Genomic DNA, 9,615 nt, shown 5'->3' with positions numbered 1-9,615 from the left:
GTTACAATTCCTGATTACCAAACCTCACCCAAATAACTCTAGTCCTCACATGCAAATGTTTCTATTGTGTAGTGTAGCTCAAAATATTGAGTACCCTCTCAATCAAGATTGTACTTCTAAACAAGACCACAAGTTTATTTGCGGTTGGAGTGTCCTGGACATGCTTGTCGTTTCAAACAAAATTGTGTGCACTGCCTGTACTATAAGTTATCTAGGTGTACAAGGTCTTTTATACCATTACATAAATTGCTATAAATATGTCTGTTTGGGCTCCACAAAATATACAAAGAATTTTTTTTTTTGAGATTTGGGCATTGTTGGTAAGGCTGCCATGTTTGCCGATTCCTAATTGTCTTGAGCTGAGAATCTTCCTAGATGATTTGAGGCAGTTGAGCGTCAACTGAATTGCTGTGGGTCTGGAGTCGCATGTAGGCTAGACTAGGTAAGGATGGCAGATTTCCTACCCTAAAGTAAATTGGTGAACAACATGGGTTTTAACAACAATAGATACTTCTGTGTCATGGTTAATTGGTCTAACTATATAAAAATAAGAATCTGGAGCTGGAATGGGCAATTCAACCCTTTTAGCCTGTTGCAGTAATCAATAAGATCATGGCTGATCCCACCTTGACCTCCACTCTTGTTTCCTACCTGCTAACCCTTCAACCCATTACTAATTTTAAAAATCTATATTCTTTGAATTTACTGTGTCCCAACATCACCACGCTCCCTGGGGTAGTGAATTTTACAGATTTACAAACCTTAGAGAAATAATTTCTTATCCCTTTTTAAAAATTGCCACCGCTCAACATTCAAACTATGGCCTCTCATTTTCAATTCCAAATGAATTGATTTTTAATTGCATTTAAACTGTAACATGATTTGGATTTGAATTCTTCCAAAATGTTAGATTGAGGCTTCACAAATAACCTCACCCTTGTTGATGGTGGAGCTCCGTACATCAGTGCCAAAGATAAGGCTGAAGTATCTATCTTAAGTCAGAATTGCCAAGTGGTTGATCCACCTCAGCTTCCTCTTGAGTTCCTCAGCATCATAGATGCCATACTTTAGATTCAACTTATTCTGCACGGTATCAAAAAACAGCTGAGGACACTGAATACTGCTAAAACTATAGGCCCTGACAACACCTGGCAATGCTACTGCAAAACTATTCCAAAATTAGCCTTGCTCCAACATAGCTGTTCTAGTGTAGTCACAACTCTGACATCTACCTGACAATGTGGAAAATAGCCCAAGTATGTCCTGTACACATACTACAAGGCCAATCCAAGCTAGCCAGTTATTGTCCTTATCAGTCTATTCTCGATCATCACTTCAACAGGGCTGTCATGTGGTCCTTGCAATAGAATAATCTGTTCACCGACCCTCCAGTTTGATATCAGCAAAGGCTGCTAGGCTCCTGATCTCCTTACAGTATTGGTCCAATCATGGACACAAGAACTGAACTCCAGAAGTGAGGTGGGAGTGCTTGATATCAAGGCAGTATTCATCAGGCACCAAGGAGTCCAAGCAAAACTGGAGTTGATGGCAATCGGGGTGGGGAATCTCTACTGTTTGAGTCATTGTGAACACTGAGAAAGATGGTTCTGGTTGTCTCAGCCACAGACCAAGTCAGGATAGTGTTCTAGGCTTGAATTGTCGTCAGCTACTTCGTTAGTGACCCACCCTCCATGTCAGAAGTGGGATGTTTGACTGCACAAAATGCACCATTTAACTCCTCGGATGAAGCCATCGTGTCATTATTCAGCAAGATCTCAACACCTCTGCTTGGGCTCATGGCAAGTAATATGACCATCTCTGACAAAAGCAAATCTATCCTTTTTTTTGCCTTTAGGGTCAGTTGTTTAACCTTTTTTGAATTCCCCACCATCAAATCCTTGGGAATACCATTTTACAAATACTGAACTGGACCATCTGAATACCTACTGTGGCTATAAGAACAAGTCCAAAGCTAGTAATTCTTTAGTTAGTAACTCATTACCTAACTTGCCACAGTTTGCACACAGTCTACAAATTTCAAGTCAGATGAGTGGAATACTGTACACTTGCTTGGATGTGTAGCTGCAGCAGTATTTCAAACTCAACACCATCTAGGATAAAGCTGCCTGATGAGTAGCCATGTACCATCTTCAGCATTCACTCCCCTGCGGCAGTGTGTACCATCTCAAAGATGCAGTGCAGAAATTCAGTTAGGCTCCTCGCAACAACTTCCAAACTTCACCTCTGCTACCTCGAAGGCAAGGGTAGCAGATGCATGGGAATGCCACCATCTTCAGTGTACCATTCAAACTGCTGTTTACTGTAATTCCTTCACTATTTACTGGGTGAAAATCCTGGAACTCTGACTTAAACTGTGTTGTTAGCATCCATACAATCCAAAGGTGGCAGTCATTCAAAAATACAGCTCACTATTGCTTCCTGCAGGGCATATTGGGATGGGCAGTAAGCTCTGAGCTAGGCAGTGACACTGCCGCCATCTTATGGAAAAAAATAAAAGGAAAATTGCATGGACCTCAGAATATCTAATCCAGTACATCACCATCTCCCCTGATTCTTATTCCTAGTGAGGTTCCTGTCAGTCTAAGTAACAACTCAGTAATGACATTTTGGCATCTGAGCTCGGTTTTACATTTAATGTCCCATTTTTCTTGGCTGTTATGACTAGCTGAAGCATTTGCCTGACCAAAACTCCTCCTGTTCAAATTTTTGATTTTCTGCTTATGTTATTTTGTTTTTAAAACTCCATTGTCTACTGCAGGCAGTTCCCGTTCCAGGCTATGCTGTGCCTTTTTAGCATGAACTGTATTCCACTTTGTAACTTCCTATCATGATTCCAGTTATATGATGATAATTAATTGTTAGATTTTTAAAAAAGAATTTAGAAGCAAATGTAATTATCAGAAAGCGTGATGTTCTAGTCAAATGCTAATACTTTCCAAAAAGCAAAATTACACTGGAATTTGGAATAGAGCCTGCTTGTATTTAACTGCATTTGCAATTCATTCTTAGTTGATAGAAAATAAAAATATCAGTGCTTTAGTGACACTACAATAAACTTGTATTTTGACATCACAACCTACTTAAATCTATTGACTTTTGATTTAACGCCAGGCAGCCTTGGCTTCATGCAGACTTAATGTATTTTTATGTAGTGTTTTTACAACTAGTTTGCCAGAATTATGTTAAACTGAAACTCCTGTACCTGTATTTATAGCCTGGAATCGTGTCACCATTTAAGCGTGTTTTCCTGAAAGGAGAGAAGGGACGTGATAAGAAGGCACAAGAAAAGGTTACAGAACGAAGACCATTGCATACAGTTACCCTGGCCTTGCCGGATCATAAAGTTGACCCAGAGATTCTGTTAAATGATTACATTGAAAAGGAAGTAAAGGTAGAACTGAAGATATAAAACTTTACCCTTTTTGCTAATCTTATAAGCTGGTACTTCTTTAATTTGCTATCCATTTTATATAAACCTGCGTAATACACCTATATATTATATTATGCTTTGGATGCATGTGTTGCCTTCTAAATTATTGCCACCCATTGTTCCTACGCATCCTGTTTTTGTGCACTGTTGCATGAGTGGATTTATTTTTGGGTGGGGCTGAGAAAGAGGAACCGTAGTTTATCTGGGTCTGCATCCAATTTATTAATTTTTTTTCTTTTTGAATTACTGAATGTTTTTTAATATAACAAGCAGTGTCTTATTTTTCTGTATGTCTTTTGCAATCAGAGCCTTTAGGCTTATTGGGTTTTATTTTTGAATTTGTCCTGTTGTATTTTCATTTGCTCTAGTGGCCATCATTCAAGTGTCTCTTATTTGCTGGCATTGCAGAGACTAATCACCCCTTTTTTAAACTCTTGAGCAGGAAGTTATTGACTCTTATTTTTACCAATGGCACTAGAATAAGGAAATGCAAATAAATCAGTGAGAGTAATCTAAACTTTTAAATAACTGAACTAACTCCTCAGATTTGAGGATGACCTGGTCTCCTTAGGCAGCTGCCTCAGTCACATTTTCTGGACTGAAGTGAGATTGCCTCTCAAAATTTCATCTCTCTCAACCAAAGATATGGTTTTGTGACTAAACTAAACCTGATTTGAATGAATGGGTGGTGGCAAAAGAAAAGCTTTGCATTTTTTTCAATTGGATATGCTTGAGGCGGAATATTAAGGAAAAAGTCAGCAGCAATATACCTGTACTCCTTTTATATTCAGCCTAAGTGAGCGTGCACAACTCTCAAAGGATGTCAGTATAGGAGTGTGGGACCAAACACTGTGGTCATTCAGTGCAGTGCTGGAGAATGGAAGTTAAGAGTAGATTAAAACAGGATCCAGTGTTAGGTAGAGGGTGCTTGAGTTGAAATTTAAACACAGGTCTAAAAGTATTTAAATGCCTGACAAATGGGAAGATAAAACTGTTGGGGAGCTTGAAGACTTTAACTACCTGACAGATTAGGATCTGGTGACAGAATTTCTTGGATGGGTTTCCACCTGATTAAAAAGGCATGTTCAATGACATAGTAGAGAACTAGGAGTCTGGAAGAATACAGCAAGCCAAGCAGCATGTGGAGGAAAGAAGGCAACATTTTGGGTATTTGCCCTTCAGGACCGGATGTGGAATGTGGAACAACACCTTTTGTCTTCCGTCTGGGCACTCTGCACCCTGGAGGACTTAACATTTGAGTTCTCTAATCTCGAATAACTGTCCTACCACCCCCCGGGCCCTTTTCCAGCCCCGCCTCCTCCCTTTCATTCTACCTACTGACCCTCCCTTCCATCTACCAACCGGGTCATACCTACTACTGGTGTCCACCTATCACCATCATTCTGTTATCCTCCTGCACTCCCCGTCTCTCTTTAGCTGCAGCTACCCCTACCCCCATACCCAGCCACAAAGAAGGATCAGACCAGAAACGTTGACTCTCCTTTCCTGCAGATGCTGCCTGGCTTACTGTGTTCTTCCAGCCTCCTGTTTGTCTACTGTGGATTCCAGCATCTGCAGTTTTTTTTTGTCTCTAACCATGTTTCAATGACATTTTCAAGTCAGCTGACTCAAGTGGCCACTTACCAATAAACAATTTAAATATTCTTTTCTGCAACTTCTCATTCAAGTTACTCCATTTGAGTAATTAATCGATTTTTGCACATTGTTAATGTACTGCCTAAAGTGTAGTGGGGTAGAACTTAAAACAAGATGGATGTGTGACTCCTCCCCAACTATTTGAAAGATCATACTGAGAGGAGACAACAGTTTGCACTTCTGCATAAAACATACTGCTGACATTAGGAAGGCAGCTTATGATGTGGATAGAGCCATGAAAACTCAACTAATGGGAATCTGGATGGAAAAAATGCATGCAGACTGTATATCAAGAGTCTTCAGCAGCTGAGGTGGCAGACTGGTAGGGATGAGTTCTACCCAGATTGACAACCACTGTGCTCTACTTGCCACACCTGACTAGTGGCATCCATTCCAGAAAGGAGTTCTTGGCTACCAAAAACTGTTACCCCATGGAATCTTTTTATTATGTTGCTGGTGAGATGAAGTATACACGTTGTCGTCCCAGATCTTGACCTTTATCTGAATTGGTGTGTCTCTTAAGATGTATTTTACCTGATGAATATCACCCATCTTCAGTTAAAGGCATTTCACAAGTACAAATGGTCCAACTCCTCTGCTGGAAACCCAGTTTTGCTACCTACGTTTTGAAGTGAAATTGATTTTTTTTTTAAATGATGTGATAAATTGCATTGCCACTTCCTTAGCTCCTGATTTTGACCACAAGATTCAATGAAAAAAAAATTTTCTGAATGAAAGAAACATGATTATGAACATAACTATTTCAAAGCCTATTAACTTTTCTCTAAAGCTTTTTTAAATTGCGAATTAATCCGTTGTGCATTCTGTTTGGAGTTCTTTGAAACTGGTGTCTTTTTATTCTGGTTTTTGAGATGTGAAATGACCAAATAGGTAAACATCAGCTATTCCATTAATTCTGCCCACTTTTTTTTTTTTTTGCTCCTCATAAATTTGTAGAATCATAAGAAAAGTGGCCTTTGGCCCATCAAGTCTTTGAACTGCCAAGAATGCACTACTGCTTACACTAGTTTCACATTCCTGTACTAGGCCCATAGCCTTGAATGTATGACACTTCAAGTACTCACTCAGGTACTTTTTTAAAGGTTGAGGTGTTTCCCACCTGGACTACCCTCCCAGATAGTGCATTCTAAACCCTCATCACATGGAGTGAAAAAGCTGTTCATCAAATCTCCTGTGAACCTCATGCTTTTCACTTTAAAAGTGTGACCCCTTTGTTCTTAGGTGAATGACTAAGATTTGAGGGCTCTGTGCTGGAAGGAGAAAGAAATCTCCATCTGATTTGAAACAACATCACCTTGTTACCAGCCTTGCTGGTGGTTGTTGTGTCAGTGAGTTTGGCTCCGTTGGCTAACGTTAAGGAATATCATGCAGTTTGTGCCTAGGTAGATGTATTTCATGTTACAGGGTTCAAATTTAAAACATACGATTCACCCTTGCCAAAAACAGCAGGTCAGTGAAGCACTAGTGGCACTGCACCTATGTCAACCTATGCTCCTGAAGTGCTAATCCCCTGGTGTGATCTGGTTCCACCCCCTCTTAGTGAAGATGAGAGACACCTTGTGACCTACTGGGAATGACCTACTGGGAAGAGTGTGTCTCCAAACACCCAAGATCCCACCCCGCTGCTGGCCAAAGACCAGTGACTTCTGTCAAAGATAAAGAAGCTATCAAACTATGCTGGGGGGAAGCACTTAGAACCTGGCTGAGGTTGAGTCTTGTCGTTGATCTGAGTCTTTGACCACGCTACACACCATAAGCTGAGCAACACCCCAGCCTTCTACGAAGTAGAGAAGGCCATCTGCCAGCTCAAGAACAACAGCTGCTGGAGCAGTTGGTATCCTTGCTGAGGCATTGAGGTACAGAGGCAAAGAGCTTTTGCTGCAGCTAAATGCTCTTGTCTCCCTTATCTGGAAGTAGAGCATCCCAGGAGAGCTCAGTTGTGAGCATTTTCAAAAAAAGAACAAGTCTAAGTGTGATTAACTAGAAGGATATCTCCCTACTGTTGACTGTTGGAAAAGTCATTGCCAAGGTCCTCAACTATCTCATCCTTGTGGCTGAGGAACACCCTAGAATTGCAGGGTGGCTTTCGGCCACGGAGGGGCACAACTGACATGACTTGTATCACACGAGCCTCGGGGGAAATGCAGAGAAACGAACCTACCCCTGTACGTGGCTGCCTTGCAAAGGCCTTTGACTCCATCGACCAGGAAGCATTATGGAGCATCCTTCTTTCTCTGCTTTAGCTGCACCATGAAGTTTGTCACTATCCCTCACCTGCTCCATGATCACATGGAAGTCGTAATGACAAATAGCTCCATTGCTGGCCCACTCTGGACCTGTGTCAGGCAGGACTGCATCATTAATCTACCCCACTACAATACTACATCTCACTGCTACCAAACTACCCACTACAGTGGAGCAAACTTGCAAAACCAGTGGAAAACTATTCCAATGTCTGCTGCCTTCAAGCCAAAATCAAAGTCACTCCCACCACTGTATGCAAGCATCACCAGCATACCGCAGATGAATTTGCGCACAATCAAGGATGAACTCCAGACCATCATCCGCTCTCTTACGGAGGCATAGAAGAGTGTGGGTCCCGCCCTGAACACCTGCAAGGTGAAGGCCCCCACCAACATTACAAACTGAACCCCTGATCATCAAGGTCCACAAGGAAGCCTTGAATGTTGGCCACTTCTAATACCCTGAAAATATCCTGTTGACCAAAGTAGATATTGAAGTGATCCAACACAGCCTCTACTGTGCCTAGCACCGCCTTCAGCCACTTGAAGAGGGTGTTCGAGGATGACAAATCAGATCTGACATCGAATCTATGGTATACAAAGCTGTGGTGGTTCCCATGCTCCTATATGGCTCTGAGATATGAATTGTCTACAGGTGTCTCAAGGTGCTGGAACAGTACCACCAAAGCTTCCTGCGAATCTGCTGGGAAGACAGATGCATCAATGCCGAGGTCCTCAACCAGGCTAACATCCCCAGCATTGAAGCACTGACCACCCTTGATCAGCTGTGATGGGCTGGGCACATTGTATTCATGACTGACACGACTCCCCAAGCAGGTACTCCATTCCCAGCTCTGAAATGGCAGGCAAGCCCCAGGTAGACAAAGAAAATACTTCAGGGACACCCTCAAGGCCTCACTGGTGATGTGTGGCATTCCCACTGATACCTGAGAATCACTTCCTCCAAGACTGATCCAAAGTGGAGGAGGAATTTCCAGGAAAGCACCAAGCACCTGCTAGACTTGCTGTCAGGGGAAAAAGTGGAAGTCAGGTGAAAATCGCATGGGTGTGCTGCCCCACCCACCCTCTCCTACAACTACCTTTTTTGTCCCAAGTGTAGTAGCGTCTGCATCAGCCTCGTTGGACTGTACAGCCACCTAAAAGTCTCGCTGAGAGTGGGAGAGAGTTGTCCCTGTCTGTGAGCGACCAGAAATGATGATCTGTATGTGGTGGGGGAGGGTGATAGCTGAAAAATGTTTGATCTGTCTTTAATTGCTATTTGATATCTTCTGTTGAAGATTTGACTGAGATGTCCATTACCCATATTTGCCTCGTTAGGTTTGGGATGTTAACATATACATCTATCTTTGCGCAGTCTAAATCCTTTTGTCAAAAATGTTTTCATTTTGAGTAGCTATTTTATTATTTGGCAGAAACAATCCGCCAGGATTTCTTTCTAGTAAACTATACACAGTCTAAACCTATACAATTGACCATATCAACCTGGTTAAATTTTAAAACTTATGATCAGTGGAGGAGTGGGGCTAGACAAGAATCAGCATTCTCCCTGACCTCTAACACACATTTAAGGAATTGCTGTATAAAGAACTAAGATTAATTTTCACCTTGTTTCATGTCTTTCAAATGTAAACTGTAATTTAGTCTGCTATTGAAATTGTTACTTAGTGATTTATATGTAGAGATCGCTGGGATTATTCAGTATTGTTGTGTACTTTTCAGTAACTTGCATTTTATGCAGGTGCATTTATTAATTGGATTAAAGAGCACTCTCTCTCTTCTTATTTTAGTATTTAGGGCAACTGACTTCAGTGCCTGGGTACTTGAATCCATCCAGTCGAACTGAGATATTGCACTTGTTAGATAATGCAAGGGTGAGTAACGCTTGGTCATTTTATCTGGGAAGGTAAATGCATATAAAACCAGGTCTACCTTCAACAGAAAGACAATGTGGAATTATTAAACCCTTAATAGATAACAACAGTCCATATAATTGAACTGCCAAAGCATCTAAGCGAAACTACTTAACTTCGGACTAAATATGTGACCAGAAATTTAGTTGTAAATCTAGGCAATAGGATGCTTATGCCAATAGATGGAATACTGGCAAATATAAGGCCGCATTGAATTTTAACCTTGATGCGCTTAAAGATTACAATTATCTTACACCATTATATCAATGTGTGTTTTGAAATCAAATGCCCTTGGTCAACATTTGCCTCAAAT

General features: G+C 41.3%; 1 protein-coding gene across 1 annotated transcript in view; it reads left to right on the top strand.

Annotated features, from left to right (window-relative positions):
• Nucleotides 1-3,214: 3,214 nt before the first annotated feature.
• LOC109918240 (CCM2 scaffold protein) overlaps nt 3,215-9,615 on the top strand; it is a 32,226-nt gene continuing 25,825 nt past the window's right edge. Inside the window, exons 1-2 of the mRNA XM_020518145.2 lie at nt 3,215-3,412; nt 9,180-9,263. The gene's annotated coding sequence lies outside the window, so the exon portion shown is untranslated. The remainder of the gene's footprint in view (nt 3,413-9,179; nt 9,264-9,615) is intronic.

Source organism: Rhincodon typus, chromosome 5 (assembly GCF_021869965.1).
Source record: "Rhincodon typus isolate 14 chromosome 5, sRhiTyp1.1, whole genome shotgun sequence".
In the NCBI taxonomy this organism is placed as follows: domain Eukaryota; kingdom Metazoa; phylum Chordata; class Chondrichthyes; order Orectolobiformes; family Rhincodontidae; genus Rhincodon; species Rhincodon typus.
Note: the sequence above shows the minus strand (reverse complement) of the source record. Positions and strands in the feature narration are given on the sequence as shown.